We start from the raw sequence: 15,858 nt of genomic DNA, 5'->3' as shown, positions 1-15,858 counted from the left end.
AATAAATGGGAGAAAATTTGAGCCCAGCTAAACTTCACTCGTCGATAAAAGTAAGACAATTTGAGAAAATCGAAAAAACGATCACAGTCTGCAAATCTACAGATCACAGGCTTTCATTTAAAAAAAAAATCATGCAAATCGGTCCGGTGGTTCTCTCAAAGTTAACGTCCAAAGATTCGGACCTCCGTTTTAATGCATCGAAGAAAATTTGAGAAAATTATGGGAGAAAATTTGAGAAAATCGAAAAACCGATCACAGCCTGCAAATCTACCGCTCAGGGGCTTTCATTTAAAAAAAAGATCACGCAAATCGGTTCGGTGGTTCTCTCAAAGTTAATGCCCCAAGATTCGGAACTTTGCATTTTAATTTATAGGATTACAGTGAGAAGAGTGCTCAATCAATCTGTGCGTTCCTTGATGGGACGGAGCGAAAGTGACACAACCACTGCTAGCAACTATTCGTGCTCTGAAGCCGCTCATATTGCCATCACAATTGTTGAAGGCGAGCTCGATAGAATGAGAGTCACCCAGTGGGTAATCAATACGTGTTCCTTGCGCTCCTACGTTTATTCGTATTTCCATTAACTTATTATTAATTTTATCATTTAAGAGTAATTGAATGACAATACTTCCTCTTCCTTAAACTAACCGGAAGGAATAAAGTCGAGCGAAATATACTGAAGTCATTAAACTTGCAAAATTGTTGCTTTCTCCAACGATCTGTTGTTTCGCGGCAATCCGGGAAAAACGAAAAAACCGCGCATCTTCCCGCCAGAAGGAGGCACAACCGGATCTTTCAAAGGACACAGGAGGCGCGGGGCTCGCCGCGCGATCCCTATATTTGTCAGTGGCGTGGCGTAAATTGCGATATATCGATTTTGATGCCATTTAAACCTATGGTAAAGAATCGATTACTAAGGTGTTCGCTGCGAACACCCTGTTTATCGATAATTTTCCATAGGTTTAAATGGCATAACAATTGATACATCGCAAAGCACGCCACGCCATCTGATATTCGTTCCGTCATCGAGAGACCAGGACGGTCCCGCCGGTACCACCCACGCCCGGATAGGCAAGACAGTGCTCTCTGAATTCTCATCTGAGGAATTGCGCTTACTTGTCTATAAAACGCGATTATGATCATGATGATTTGGACTATATTTTGCAATTCGGAACTATAATTTCTGCCTCATTTTGTAAAAACACTTATGTGCATACGGAAACTAATGGTACATATGTTGTTTCTAAACTGAGCCAGAAATTATAGTTCCTAATTGCAAAATGCAGTCCATTTGATGTTAACCTGCACGACGAACTCTCTGTGGGTTGATTTTTGCAATAATTGATACGCAAAGCCGTAGACAAAGAAGACAAATGGGAAATGAAGCGATCCTGTTGGTTTTTTTTTTTGGTCATGGTGTTGTTGGGTTATGCGTCAACCAAGGTGGTTTCCAAAATCTGCGCGGAGAGACCACAATCCTTAGAAAGATCTGCTGTAATATCACTAGGTGCCCGTCTCTTTTTGGAAGAATTTTAGTTAGCTTATAATGAATGTAGTTCTGTAAATCTAAAGAAATGAATAGTTAATGCTGTTGGTGTGAGCGGGTGGTTGCAATAGACGAAGGCAGTAAATGATATACAAACTAATGGCATCCCACGAGACACCCCTTAGGTAGCCCATCATTTTCCCCCTTCACCTATATAAACCACCTGTTTGAACCGCAGTGGAATCGCTCTATTTTTTCTTCGTCTTCGTCGTCCTTGTCTATCAATTTCAAGAATCAGACCGCTGAAGTATCATGAAAATATGAGGCAAAACAAAACTATTTCGCTCAAACCATGATAAAATGGGCTGTGTTAAGCAGAAGATGACCAATTATACTACCATTCCAGCTTTGTAGCTGTGCGTGAAGTATCATAAACATTGAAGGCGAAATGAAACCGTTTTGACACGAGCGAAGATGGGGCCTGGAGGGAGTGACGGGACGGAAAGACAAGGACTCAGAGGCTGGCGGGTCGATCCGAATCCAATAACCCAGCTGTATGTCGTCGAATTGATTTGTCACCGGCTGAGCGTATTGTCTGAGCTAATTTCAAAAATTAGAGCCACAACTCCAGCGTCTCGACTCGGCACGAACTTGCCCCCCCCCCTCCCCCAAGCCTCTCCTAAGCCCCCCCCCCCCCCCCGGTCGATCCAGTAACTCGGCTGGCACGCACCGCTGCCGAGCTTTTTTAAAACTTTCCCACCGCTCAGTGAAAGTTTCCTGCTCGCCCAAGACCCGAGCACCCTCGATAAGCAGTGCCGTGGCGTGCTTTGCGATATATTGATTGATCTGCCATTTAAACCTGTGGAAAACGATCGATAGACAGGGTGTTCGCAGCGAACACCTTCATAATCGATTCTTAACCATAGCTTCAAACGGGAAAAAATCGATAATCGATCATTCATGCCTCGCCACTGGTATATCGATCCTTTTCCATAGCTTTATTTGTAAATGTTAGATCAGTTGGTTTATCGCAAAGCACGTCACGACACTACTGAAAGTGGAGATGTGGAGTGGGCCTCTAGATAGAGTTTAAAGTAAATCACCGCTTGGTATATTTTCTCTTTGAAATTTCACGGGGAAAATGAATCACCCTTCAGTGGGATTCAAAATCGACCTCGGAAAAAAATATGAAGGTTTGAAAGTAACGCTGATTAAATATAACGATGAGTGATTGATTTATCATGACATCATCATAAAACCATCGTATGTACCATTAGTTTCTCTATCCAGGTAAATGATTTTACAAATAGGTCGGAAGTTATAGTTCCGAATTGCAAAATGAAGGCCAAATGATTTATCGATTTGAAATTCACTATCATTTTAATACAAATAGAACTGAAGAAACCTCACGCCTGAAAACATTATTTATCGCGCAATGATGGTATGAGTATGCTCATACTCATATTTTCCAACTGGGTGGGAAAACAATTCAATCCCTCACATTACTAATATGCTACAAAATTGGACAACACTGTGCTTTACAACTTCGCTCCATTTTTCATTCGGCCCTCTTTCAATGCCCGATCGAAATCGTTTTATCCACGCTTGTAGGTCTGATATTACCATCCGGAATAGTCCCCTATTCTTTGAAAAAGGAAAAGTGTTCCTTTAACAGGCACTGCTAGAAATTTTGCCGCGCTTAAAGATTTGGAGGAAGTTCTATATTCGATAAGCCATCAGAATTGCGAGGACGCTTTCAAACAAAGTTCTCATGATTTTACCAAAATCGCTAATAGTCAAATACCTAGATAGAAATGCTAGTAGTAAAAGAAACAACATACTCGTAAATTCGAGACCCCACACAAACGATCTGAGCAATGTTCTCTAATGTTTCAATGTTTTCTCGGAGGTGTCAGCGCCTCTTTACGCCTGGTGATAATTAATGAGCAACATGTTGAGCATAAACGTCTAATTATAACTGATGGGTTTCGGGGTGAGTTTTTTTTTTTTCAGGCGAGTTTTTGTAAATGAGGTTAGGATTACCAAATCAATGGTTCAATAAGTTATTATTAGGGGAATTTTAGCAGTAACTTCTCCAAAAGTACCTTGTAACACTGAAAATATAGCAGTGCAGGATCTGTAAAATATTCTGTCTTTGACTGAAAACTCTTCTATGCCATTTAGATGGTTATCGGAATCAGTCTAATAACTACATTAGACGTTGCCTGTTTTCAAATTTTATTCGTTTACAAAAAAAAAAAAAAAAAAAAAAAAAAAAAAAAAAAAACCAGCTGGACCTCAAAAATTTTGTGAAAGTGTCCGCGGGAAGTTGCTAAGCATTGTACTGTCTAGTTTTCCAGCAAAAAAATAAAACATCAAAGAAAATTAGGAGACGTGAAATGCAGTTAGCCAGACTCTATAGTTAAATCGGTCCATATGGAGAGCGATTTTTATCCGCTCCCAGTGGCGATTCTTAAAAGTTGGCAAAACTGCTTTGCCTCCATTTGAATGGCCGTAAAACAATCGTTTCCTGGTGAGGCAGCTAACCTCACTTAAAATTGATATTTTTAAAGGATGTAAATGGATACATTTAAATGGAGTAAAGCAGTGTTGTCTACTTGAGAAATCGCCACTGCCCGTCCCTTGTCCTGACAATCCTGACATGTTATGTTAAACACCAAAGTTTAGGTAGGCTTTTTTCAGGTTTGTCACCAAGATCTCTCAAGAGCAATTGCCCTGCGGGTACAAGCTGAAAACAGAGACGGGTCGTTCAAAATACTTTTAAGTTCTTTGTAATTTGAAATTTATATGAGGTAAATTTAAGCAGAATATTCAAAGGGGCATTAATGAGCGGGATCTTTAGCCCCTCCACAAAAACATCTCATTACGGAGAAGTTATTGGAGAGAGTGGGACAGGAGAGCAAGAGAGACAGGAGGAAGCTTAGAGGAATTCGCACCGCAAACGATAGTGTTTAAGCCTCTTAAAAGTTATCAGCGGTTACCTCCGAATTCGATGCTTTGAAAGTTCGGAAGACGTGGGTAGCTTGGTATTCCTATGTGCTCAGTGTACCTTTTCTAAGCTGATAACTATCATATGCTAAATTTATTTTTCATTTTAATTATTTCTCACTCTGACTCTCTCTGCCCCTCTCGTTCTTTTCTTTCCTCGTGATTTTTTAGCGGCTGGTGAATGGTCGTCGCACAGAAAAATATGATAGCCGTAATCACGACAGTGTTGCTGGGATTTCTTTTTAAACTTATGAATATTTTTCCTTGAAATTTTCAGGAACTATAGGTGAAAATGCGAACAATATTATCTGAATACCCGGAAGAATAATATTCATAAGTTTACCAGGAAATTCGTGTCTTATCGAAGGAAATTCGGCAACGCCTAAAGGTTCATACGGCGTTCTTCCTTAGTATGGCAGTATAGTGCACAGTCATGTTTTCTCAAAATTAGAATTTTTAAGTCAATTTTGCAACGTCGGAATTGAGTTACTCGTCCCGTCTGTGACACGGCAGATTTATTAAATATTTACAATTTACTTTCTGTTCCTGCAGAAAAGCTTTGCGAATTCGCAAAACTCATCCCCAGGACAATATGGATGTTTCCAACCCTTAAAAAAAAGGGAGTGGAACGGGAGAGAGGAGGAGTCCGCGTTTTTAGTCGGCGCAAAACTTACCTCGAAGTGAGGGAAAACAGCGTTAGGTTTTATCTTTTAATAAACTTGTTAAGCATCTCATCGGCGAGAGCTCATTCTTCGAAACGAATCGTGACATGAAAGCCGAATCGCGTCCTTATAATCGGACATGCCCCCCTCTGCGGGTCGATTGTGGAACTGTGATCGACTGACTTCGATCGATAGATAGCATTGCCGAGATAGGGATTCGTCGATCAAGGTATTCGATAAGCGATCATATCGACCTCATGACTCCCTCCTTCCCTCCGGATTCCAATCCTCGGTCTCATCTCGAGTTGGGTTCGTCAACTGCATGTTTAAAAGGTGGAGTGGCTCAGTTTTTTTGGTGTTTTTTCGCAGACTCCAGCGCAGTGGCTTTGATGCACAAAAGAGATATAGCCAACGAGTCACTAAACCATGAAAAAAATTATGACTTGTGAATATATTTTTTCCAGAGGTATAAAGCAAGAGGTGCGCATTAAAAACGCAAAAAAGTAACTTAAAAACCGAGAAACATGTAGTCCAAAAAGCGCAACTTTTCCGCAAATAATTTCAGACCCTGTCAAATTTCTTTCTGAAACAATGGACCATTTTTTCGTCCGTCTAAATCACTATGTTGTCAGTTTAAATCAGTCTCTGATGTCAGCATAACGTCGTTCTGATTTAGACTTGAGTAGGTTTGTCATCATGCATTGTGACGCCAGAGCGCTTAGACTGATGTTGACAACAACAAGAAACAAACCTGATAGGACTGATTTGATACCTTTCGGCATCAAACCTTTTTTGCGCGTCTAATCGATAAATCATATACAAGTCGTCGTAAATATCTATGAGCTTTGATCTTCATAAAAAACTTCGCTGTTCAAGTAAAGCTGCGTCTGATGAGACGTACTCTTTGTTCACATACGCTGAAGTTACCTACATCATTAGAAATTACTTTGATTTTCATTTCTATTGTCCTCTAGAAATCAGAGCAAATGAGTCAGTCGTTAAACATTAAAATAGATGACAGTGAAATCATCCGTAGTGAGTAATTCGCGTTATTAACTCTTGAATACCAATTTTAAAAATTAGGTGTGTGTTTTTTTTGAAAGTCACGAATTACTCACTGGAAAATGTACCTTGATAAAGATAAAACCAAATTTTCGATCCATAAAATTCCTCTCTAAGGCAAAATAGTCTTTTTGAAATGATACCATCTGAATGAGAAACCTATGAAGCTTGATATTTTCTTTACAGACACGAGATCACTGCCAAACAATGTCACCAATTTTTTCGGGATATTTTCCAATTCTCCAGTGAGACATGTAAAGCATGTGCTTTCTATGTGGAATATCAACACAGCTGCCTACAGGGTCTACTTAAGCTGATCAAGGGATGTTAAGGATCTGGCACGAGTGTTCCACAGGATGAGCAAGCATCCGTAGCCCTGAATGAAAATCATTTCATCATTTTTGCTCCTTGACAATGAAGCAGGCATGAAACGATTTGCCAAGTCCATAAAAATCGAGGACAGCACCGGGGCGCGCAAACGCTTCAGGCGGTTCACTCACGACCAGACAACGATGCATTGAGTACCCTCCATCCAACATCTCATTAGACTGTTGATTTTACTCCCCTGTCTGAGCAAGCACTCTTTTGAGTCCTCTGAAAATAGCTAGATTCATTCGGTTAGCTCGTCGATGAATCGATTGTGCAGGAGCGAGATCGATTGAATCAATAGTTGATGCGGCACAAAAGATCGGGAAATAAGGGTGCTTTTTGTTCCTCTTCTGCTTTATGCTTCGACAGGAAAAATTGTTCACGTGTGCCCTGTGGTTCATGCAACTCCATGCTTCCCGCAGCTCACTCGAAAATAGAGATCTGCTCTTACATTAGAGGAACAACTAATATTGCCGTGCTACGGAAAAACGTCGTATGAGCCTCCAGGCGTTGCCAAATTTCTCCTGGCAAACCACTAATTTTCAGGAATTTTGTTTTAATATTTTTCAACCAGTTTATCAGATAATTTTGTTTGTAATTTAATCTAAAAATTCTAAAAATTTCAAGGAAAAATATACATAATTTTCCTCAGAAATAAACATTTTATAGACGGAAATTTGGCAACTCTCGAATGTCTGTACGGCGTTCTTCCTTAGCACCGCAGAATAATAGTTTGCAACTTTTGCAAGTGCGGCAATTTACTGTTCTCCATCTGAAAAGGACGGTACGCACGGAGAAATAGATTTGCATAAGAAACGCCTTCAGTAAAAACCGATACCTCCTAGCGTGGCCTCAGAGCATGAATAGTTGCATCATCAGTAAAAACCCATTCAAAACCGTGGCAGCGTAGATTAGTGAATAATGCGGTTGCTTGAGCTAATTCCTTTGACGAAGATTGACGATGCATGTGAGGAACTTTATTTTTTCATGTGTTCTGGCTGACCATCATTGCTGTTGTTCGTCATTACCGCTACAGGATAGATGCAAGACTTGTTTGTATAACAGACGGACAGAGTCCTGATCCATGAGGAGGTCTTTTGTAATAATCCAATTTGTGTTTCCCACACGAAATAACGTATTTGGCAATAATAACGTACATGTCAATATCGCCAAATTTTCCCTCGCGAATTGCATTCATATCAGGAGAACCTTTGGCATTTCTAACAAAAAATTGAAAAATGGTTTTATCTAATCTTAAGCCAAAATTATATAAATTCTGGACAACTATTCTGCCGTGCTAAGGAAGCACGTCGTATGAACATTCGAGAGTTCCCGAATTTCTGCGGATAAAACATGTATTTCTAAGGAAAGTTATGCATATTTTTCTTTGAAATTTTCAGTAATTATATAGATTAACTTCGAAAAAAATGGAAGAATATTAGTCACAACTTTCCCCATAAATTCGCATTTTATCGAAAGGAATTTCGCTACGCCTGGATGTTCATACGGCGTTTCTCCTTAACACGGTAGTATTGCCTGAGCATATATATATGTGAGTCGCTTTTACAGCGCTCTTTGGCGCTTTACGACGCCTAATCTTTACTAATCGCCTAATCGCCTAATCGAATACTTTTGCGGAGAAGCCTACGTAAGTTCGTGGGCACTTGGAGGCCGTCAACCAGCGCGTTATCAAAATGCCTGAGCATATTTTTGTAAAAAAAATTGAATTGTTTGAGTCAATTTCGCAACCTTGGAATGGAGTTACGTTCCATCATCTCGGAAACAACGAAACGTGACAGGGATCCGCGCGGTATAGTAACAAGATAGTTTTTCAACGATACACGCAACGGAGGTAAGGGCTCAGGTTTGAGGAATCCGCAACCGTGACATATTTTTCGGTCCCAATTGGATATCGCCCGGTGTAAAAAGGGACGATCTGAGGGATGAATATTGAATATTGACCAGTGTAAAGAGGGATGATTGGAAAGGCGGATGGAGGGCTGAAGGGGTTGAAAGGTCGGATCGGGCACCGCCGCGCCGCGCCGCACCGGCAAGATGCTCGCGCGATGCGATAACTGCTGCCGGGCCGAGATAATCGATGAAACCGTGCTCGGGTCGGGGGGAAAAGCTCTCTCACTTTCGGGGCACGGCGCACAGTGGATCGAGTCGATAGGAAAGTTCGGACAAAATTTGGAAACTTTAAACGCTTATAACTCCGTTCGTACAAAACTGTGAAGTTCTTGAAGCGGTTCCACTGGTTTTCTCGTGAAATTTTCTTCAAGAAGCACCCCTTAAATATTAAATTGTAACGAAATAAACATGAAAATTTGCAGTTTTAGTCAGAAATTTGATGTCCGACCTCTCTAATTGACTCGATCCACTGTGCGGTTCTGCGAGGGGGTGGCCGGAAAATCCGGGGGGCACCCATCAACCGACAGAATGCCGTCCCTCTCTTCCTCTCTTTCCTGCCCCGGTGATTATTTTAAGCCGTGACGAATCCGTGTGAACGGGGAATGATTCAACTGAACCGACGGACATGTGTCCCTGTCATCGTTTCACACGATACACGATACTTTAATGGTGCAACGACGCTTAAAAAACATTTTTAAAATGTCTTTAAAATCAATAACATGATTTAGAGATTTTTCTTGAAGTTTAAAAAAGTTTAAAAGAAAAGGAAAAAAGTTTAAAATCTCGGAATTTATTGAGAGATAAAAAGTTTGATATTCTTAAAATTTAAAAGTTAAAACAAATAAATTGTTAGATTTTATATTAATCGTATTTTAAATATCTAGCAATTAGATAACTTGATTTAATCAAGAATTGTTTTATTGATTAATATAACATAAATTGTAACTTTAAATAGTTTTAACAGGAGGCAAAACGAACAGATTTAAAAGAACGACTTCGAAACGTTCAAGGAGGTAAGGAACTTCAGTGCTTTTTCGTGTTTTCCAGTCATTTTGGAGTCATTTTGAAAAATTTGTGAAAAAGTTTCAAAGCCTTTGAAAGACGCGTGCAGTTTAAAAAAAAAAAAAATAACAACTTAATTTAGGGAAAAGGCTGCAACAAAAAACAACAAAGGATAAACAAAAAACCCAGAACACTTCAGAATATTACACTTCCATTTTCAACCAGAAAAATAGAAAAGTAGGTGAAACTTAGAATCCGCTTTGAGCAGTGCGATAGTAACAATAATTATTTGTAATTTCTGTAGCAACATTTTGAGTAGGATACGTTAAAATTATTAAGTACTTATAAAATCAGTTTCGAAAAATAAAAAAAGCGATAGTGTTCATAATTAACTTCAGAGCCATTCGACTCAAAAGCAGGATCATAATCAGCGCAGTGCAAATCAAACACTTGAAGCTACCTACCTTGTTTTACAAACGGACAGTAACGAGATTGTAAAAATGTACCTTCACTGTGGTGCAAGGAACTTAAAATCCCGTCGAGCAAAAATTGGTGCAAAACTAAATCCCTCCGTAATAAAACGCAGCGAAGCTACTTTTTTATTCAAATTAGTTGATAGCTTTTACCGGAGTGTATGCCTGCCTGTCTGGTTTAAGTTCAGCGAGATAATGCACGGTTTAATCCAAACTACATTTCTAAAACTTTCTTTGCGGGGTTGGCTAAGAAAAATCTCCCATGTTTCCTCTATTATTTACTGCTGGGCAACACATAATGCCGTAATCCATCACACTTCCCTCCTCTTTCCACCGTTGTTGAAGTTCGGAATCAAGCTTTTTCCTCGGAGTAGTGAGCATGCAATTTTATGGAGACTATTCGATCATTCGGCTCCGTGAACATCATTCTTCTTTAAAATAACCTGTAATCGGGTTATTTTTTTTTCTTCTTTTGCTGACGTACGAATTAATTTTGCATTCTATTGGATCCTTTGAAGGAAAATCTCGGCGAAATCTGAGGGCGTGCCGTCGCATATCTTTACGTGATAACTTTAAATCATCGGTGGAATGAGGGTGGTAGCACAGTTACGATCACGATTGTAAGCGGTGGCAATTATAGCATGTTGGGGGCGAGGTCTTCCCTGCATTTAAATCTTTGGTAAATAATCGATTTTATTTGAGACAGTTTGTCTCGATAACCATCGATTATTCAATAAACATTTAAATTGACGAAACGCGGTGTTGCCAATTTGCAAGAATCGAGTCTGGTTGTTAATATTCCGATCGGCCACGGTGAATTCCTCAGTTGATATTCCGCTGGGGTCTCACAAGCTTATAGAGGTTCTTTGAGTTATGGATCGAAAAATATTTTCACGTGGGACTGAACTCCATTGCTGGAGAGGAAAACACTATTTAATGAATTCCATACATTCTACTGCATATTTTTTTTTTTTTTAAAGTTATTTGAAGTCTTTAATCTATTTGAAGATTCTGCACCCTTGAATGAGCATCTGGTTAGGGTCACTGCATATCCATGCTCCAGGCTTTCAAATTTTCGAGGATTAAAGCCGAGGAATCTATCTCTGCAAATCTACTCGTCAGTTCGTTGAAAATTTGGCGCTACCACCGGGATTAGAATCCCGGGCCTATTGACCTAGAGTGAGACGCGCTGACCACTAGGCTAACTGCCAGCCTGGCCGGCCACTGCATATTTTTTGCTCCATTTTTCGTCGGCTTTGGTGAATCTTATTCAGCTATCAATGATTTTTCATCACAATTCAAGTCCACCCTAAACGTAATTTATCGAATCGGGCCAAAAGCAGTGATGATGGTTGAGAGGTGGCAATACTGATTTCCAAGCATCTCAGTGCAGGCAAGAAAATCGACCTATATTGAGGACAGCTGACTTATCTAAATTCGAGTATAAATGATAAAGATTTGGAAAGAGGGATACCACTGTTATTACTTCGCAATATGCACCCTTTGGTAAAAATCCCCGGCAGATATTCATCATATTTTCTGAATGTTCGTTTTAATTTAACTACAGACCTTATCTCTATTCATCTATATTTTCATGATATATTGAGTCTTGCTTTCGGAGAAACTTTCTTTCAAACCTACTTTCAGTTTTTTCTTCGTTTCAAGATCCCCTGAACTTTCCTTCTTGATTGAAATTTCAATATTTTAGATAGCCATGGACATAGCGCTACAAATTATGGAAAATTCATCATTTTACATTAGTTTTGATCCAAAACCGTTACCAGACTTTAGAAAAAGGGTTTTTAAAAATGAATGGTTTTGGGATTTTTTTTTTAAAATTTCGGAATCCGCATGTTCCGGCTTGAGACGAGAGGAGGTGGAGGGGGGCTTTTCGGGGGCAATATTTTAGAAAAAATGGCCAATTTTGACCCAATAAATACGCTGCTGCAGTCTGGCAAAATATCTTCAAGGAGTGGCGATTCCTAAAATTTAGCAACACTATTTTTCCTCCATTTAAACATATGTAACCAAATCGATTCCAGGTGAGGCAGCTTGCCTCGCCTAGAATCGATATCGGTGCCTCACGTGGAATCGATATTTTTAATGGATTTAAATGGAGCAATATCATGCAGTGTTGCAAACTAGAAAGCATTGACATAATGAATTCGAGGAACCTTTTAGACTGCTCTATGAGACAAGGTCAGGCTAATCAGTCTGACGTCATACTGGTTCACTTGCACGAGGATAAAGCTGGCAAACGCTGGATCCTGGGAACGTTTCGCGATTCTCTGCACTTTGATTAAGTGATCGAACTAGTGATCCTTTTGACAGGAGCGATACAGGAGGGAAGGGGAGTTGGAGGGGTGTCCTGCTCCGGTACCCCGGCCGTAAATCAAAAGTGCAAGTCAAACAGGACTTAATCTGCATAAAATAAGCGGGCGCTAAAGCTAACGCGCGCACCCTACGAGAAAGGGGGTGGGGGTGCCGAAGAGGGGGTTGGGGCAAAGGGGTGTCGGTAGCGGGATTGACCCAGATATTTCATTGCTAACGAATCGGCTTCCTGGTTCCAACAATTACCGGGCCGGGCCGATCCCGAGAACAAATTGGGTTACCGGGAATTTTATCAAATATTTAGAGAGTTGCCTAACTCAATTTCATTTAGGCCCTTAATTCTGCACTGCCTCGCCGCTATGTACTCTATGCCATACAGGCTCCCCAGATAGTAGTGAGGAATCACTGCTTCCGCTGTAAAAATTAAGTACGATGCGCCTGTTGCACTTTTTTTGCAATTTATCTTCGCATGAATTACAAGTAAAGTCTCTATGGGATAGTCTATAAATTACGTAACGCTATAAACTCATGATTCTTTTTTTTTTAAACCGAGCCACCTCTTTTATACTGCCGTGCTAAGGAAAAACGCCATATTAACATTCGATAGTTGCCAAATTTCCTTCCGTAAAATGTTTATTTTTGAGAAAAGCAAGGCCAAACTGATGGAGCGGACATCAACTTCCTTTTTGTAGTGTGAAACATAGTTATTGAAAGTCGTCCCTTCCCCAATAAATAGGGAATAGAATGACGAATTTGTTTACTTTAATTTTTCATCACGCATCAAAGCGCTTTGAACAAAACAAAAAATGAAAAAAAAAAAATAAAAAATAAAATATACATAGCTGGTATCAAAATTATCAGGTTGGAGTTTGACATAACTTACTGCTAAACTAGAACAAACTGTACAGATAAAGAAAAATATCAGTGGCTACTAGATTCTTAGCTATGCGTGATCTCCTAGAATACTTAGTAGCCAGCACTAGAATTCCGTCAATGCTAGGCATTCATCTACATAGTTACGTCAACCAGCTACCTAAAATGCACTATCAGGAATCAAGTTCTAGTGCAGAATCTAATTGTTTAAAGATCATATAATATAACCAGACATCTATCCATTTACATTATTTTTCTCTGTACAAGATAAATCAGTGAGCAGTAAACTATAGCTACACAGAAGATGGGAGTTTTCGAGTTTTCTGGCGTACATAAAAAATTGAAGGCGAAACACCAGTGCGCGAGATTTCCATACCCCGTCACACCAATAATACTGATCTCTCCTTTTCAGTTTTCGACCTTTGAGGTGCTTCAAGAAACGAAGGTTCTTGGCAAGGTATAATCAAGTTAAACTTTGAGAAAATCGACGAGTGGACGATCACACATTGAAACATCTCTATGTAAACTGAGGAAATATAATATTTGGAACAGCGAATGAGTTAGCAAACAGGGGTGGGCAGCCGGGTTCCTGTTTGCTCGGCTAAATCGTCGTCCCTCTAACATAAGGGGGTATCTCTATTTCTACAAGAGGCCCCGTTAGGTAAAGAATCATACACGGAACAGGGCTCATGTGGAAATGGACTTAGGCCGGAAGGGGGGGGGGGGTTGAAATGTTTAGCTACAGTACTCCGCCTATCGCGTAAGCATGTTCCCACAGTGTACGAGGCTGAGTGCCTTTAGAACTTCCAACGGCTACGTTTCCTCATTGCCAAATGGACGGCATCACCTCTGTTTCTACCCTAAACAGAGGCTAAAAAGCGGGCGATACATTGAAAAAGATCGACATAATCGGCGAGATGTGTATTAAAAAGATAGACTCTTTACAATACAATTTAAAAATCATTCCAATTTTATTGCAATTAATTTCAAAAAGAGGATTCCTATCCATTAGCAGACAGGCAACTAACACAATGTTTCAATATAGTAGCAATACTGACAACTCTCGATAGTTAGAACTTCCATAGCTCTCTCTTTAGTAACTTTAGTAAGTTTTAGCAACTCTCTTTAGTACAAGGTAAGGTGCCAGGATTGGGGCTCATCGATGTCACATTTTGATCTCATTTCGATCGTGGAAATGGAGTAATGAATTATATACATATTCTTCTACTCTCATCAGACGTTGGCAAATTTTTTTCTTGTTTCATTTTTCTGACAGACAAATTGTTCGACATAAAATTTTGCGAGTATTCTGCAAAATATGTGGAAAATTTATTGAGGATTCCAATGTTTTTTGTTGCTGAGTGTTTCGCTAATAAAATAAAACATGCAGGAAAATTGGACAACTAGAAATGTAATTAACTTAGTGCGTTGATCGAAATGACATTCTCTCTCATCTCTTTTAATACCTAAAAAGAATTTTGCACATTACGTCCTCACAAGCTATCTGAGGAGTAAACCTTTGCTCATTTATGTAAAAAATGAAGTTAGTCTCTTTGATTAACGACGATCAGCATCCACACAAAAAACACTCATTTTTGAAATCAAAAGTTTCTCTTTTTTTAGACCGTCGGTATTCAGAAATATTTTCTAAAAGGAAAAAAAATAGTTTGATTTCAAAAAGTCAGCAAGCTTTATCGAAATTTTCATGAAAATACAAACACATTTTCATCGGAATTTATAGCTATTTAAAAAGTGATAAAAGTTAGTTATGTCTAGAGATGTCAGTGTAAACACCGGGTGCCTCCCTTTTTTCTTCACGGTTCATAATGCGTCACATACCGTAAAGCTCACGTAGAGATTCAAGTTCTTATTTATTATTTTTTAATGCATATACCTACTCCGTGAGAAACGTTTCATGGAATTATGGCTGAATCACTTCCTCTGAGAGTAACTCCATTTCCAGGGTGATGACTCTTTTATACCGACGAACAGACGGTTGTGCGATTTCACACAATACGCACAATTTCAGAAAACCCATGAGCTCCAACACACCCACACCCTCATAATACGTGTGCGTGAGGTCTGTTCGTATAGGTTGGAATGCAAGATTCTATCCTTCATCACGCTCGCTCGAGCTCTAATGAATACGCATTTGCATGACGCTCATCTTAGAGTGTGCAACGGGGTGGGTGAGAAACAGTGGCGTGGCGTGAATTGCGATGTATCGATTGTTATGCCATTTGAACCCACGGTAAAGAATCGATTATTAAGGTGTGCGGTGCGAACACCCTGTTTATCGATCCTTTTCCATAGGTTTAAATGGCCGATCAATCAATACATCGCAAAGCACGCCACGCCACTGGTGAGAAGTCCAAGAGGAAGGGACGAATGGAGGAGTTCGAGAGGGGTGGATGAGAGGGAAAGAGCTAGCTCTGAAAGTCTAGTAGAGCCCGCAATTTCATGCGCCGGATCACGAATGGAGCTTGTTTTTAGAAGCGTGCTGAATGCGGATCACAACTGAACTGCATTTTGAAATAAGGAACTACTGCATGTGTAGCTCACCTATAAAAACCCCTATCTGTAAAAGGATATTAATGGCACATACGTTGTTTCTCAAACGTGCGTAAAATAGTGGTTCATTGTTGCTAATGTTACCCAAGCATTGGGTGTGGTGGCGATT

General features: G+C 39.8%; 1 protein-coding gene across 1 annotated transcript in view; it reads left to right on the top strand.

The window, feature by feature from the left end:
• The window catches only part of LOC109038906 (uncharacterized), a 155,421-nt gene that overhangs the window by 22,485 nt on the left and 117,078 nt on the right, over positions 1-15,858 (top strand). The window lies entirely within an intron of this gene.

The sequence above is a fragment of the Bemisia tabaci genome, chromosome 1 (assembly GCF_918797505.1).
Source record: "Bemisia tabaci chromosome 1, PGI_BMITA_v3".
Classification (NCBI taxonomy): Eukaryota; Metazoa; Arthropoda; class Insecta; order Hemiptera; family Aleyrodidae; genus Bemisia; species Bemisia tabaci.
This window is presented reverse-complemented; position numbering and strand designations above follow the sequence as displayed.